This window comes from Bidens hawaiensis, unplaced genomic scaffold (assembly GCF_021521415.1).
Source record: "Bidens hawaiensis isolate Kalapana, Puna unplaced genomic scaffold, B.hawaiensis_p1.1 tig00033866_1, whole genome shotgun sequence".
Classification (NCBI taxonomy): Eukaryota; Viridiplantae; Streptophyta; class Magnoliopsida; order Asterales; family Asteraceae; genus Bidens; species Bidens hawaiensis.
In genome coordinates, this window is record NW_027495834.1 from 28192 (window position 1) to 29731 (window position 1540).

Sequence of the window (1540 nt, forward strand, 5' to 3'; positions counted from 1 at the left end):
CAACCACACGTAAGCCCTTGCACCCCTTGCGTGGTGAGTGCCCCGGTTGGTCTAACACATGTTTTTTTTTTACTTATTGGGGTCCAATATTTACTTTGGAACGCCTTCCTAATTATACCAACTCTAATAATTCACGGTGATAGATTGAGGTATTGAGAAGATGATCAATCATTTTAACTCATTTTTCAGAAGTGGAAACCATATATACTTTACAGAGAATCAAATGAAGTACATATGTAAATAAAATTTAAATGTCCACAACTATAAAATCATGCTAAAATTTCGTAAAACCATCTTCTTGAGCCTAATTACTTGTAAACTTCAAATTTACTGTATTCTAGCATCTCATCTTTAATGAAAATTGAGCTTCAAGTGGAGTTATTTCTGATGTTAGCAAAATGGACTTAATTAAGAATAACAAAATCTGTGTACATGCATCTATTTATATATATGCATTTATATTAGAAAATTAGAACCTTTTTCAAATGAAGGGTTCTTTTTAATTTAAATTTCCATAAGTTGTACCAATCTTACAGTTATTATTTCTTCTTAGTAACTTGTCTGTTATTATGCATCCACACTTTGAACACTTTCTTTTTCAAATCAACTTCATTGCAAAATCTCAAAACATCATCTTCATTTTGCTTTTGTATCTTCCACCCAATTCTTTCTGCAAAATCAAACATCTTATCTTTCTGTTCTTGACTAAACTTTGTTCTGAATCTTTTCTTTGATGTCTCATGTGTCATTAACTGAAAAATATTAAAATCTTCACTGGAAGACTCTGCAGCTGCTCCATTTGAACCACCAAAAGCCATCATGATCGGTGGCGTTGGCCGGTTATGAAACCGGGTTGATGGTGCCGGAGGTAGACGTACGGCGGCGGCACGCGGTGGTGGAGCCATGTGGTGTATGTGATGACTTGGTTGTGACTCACCTTCCACTTCTCTCCTGTGAAAACTCCGGTGACATTCACAAGCTGCGCATTTTAATGCTTCTAAGGTTTCATCTGTTCCACTAGGCATGAATTCACCACACCCATCAAGAACATGAGTACCCATGTTGGCAGCATGGTTCTTTAGGCATTCCCGGTACCGGACCACAGGTGGTGCTGGTGGCTGTGATGGTGGTTGATTCTTTGGCCTGGATCTTCGTGGTTCCAGTTTTTCGGTGTTTAACTTGAATCCATGATAGTTGTTGAATCCATGGTGCTGATCTAGGGTTTCATTTCTTCTGGGGTTTAATCTAGGAGATAAATCTTGGTTGGATATTGGAGGGTTATTATAGTTTATTGAGTTCCTCTCTCTAGATTCCATTAGGTTTGACTTATATGACCTCTCTCTCTCTCTCTCTCTCTCTCTCTCTCTCTCTCTCTGAGTAAACCACAATTTCATACCTGAGGTGAGATACTAAGCTAGGTTGTAATTATGTTACTTTCAACAGCAATGACTCATAAACATATTTAAAGATAGAGATGAAGTAAAGAGTTTATTTAAGATTATTTGCAGTTTAGTAAACTGTTGTAAGAAGGACTCTTGAT

The 1540-nt window shown here is 37.0% G+C and overlaps 1 pseudogene; it reads right to left on the reverse strand.

Annotated features, from left to right (window-relative positions):
- Window positions 1–479: 479 nt before the first annotated feature.
- LOC143585493 (zinc-finger homeodomain protein 6 pseudogene) lies at window positions 480–1320 on the reverse strand (annotated as a pseudogene).
- Window positions 1321–1540: the final 220 nt, after the last annotated feature.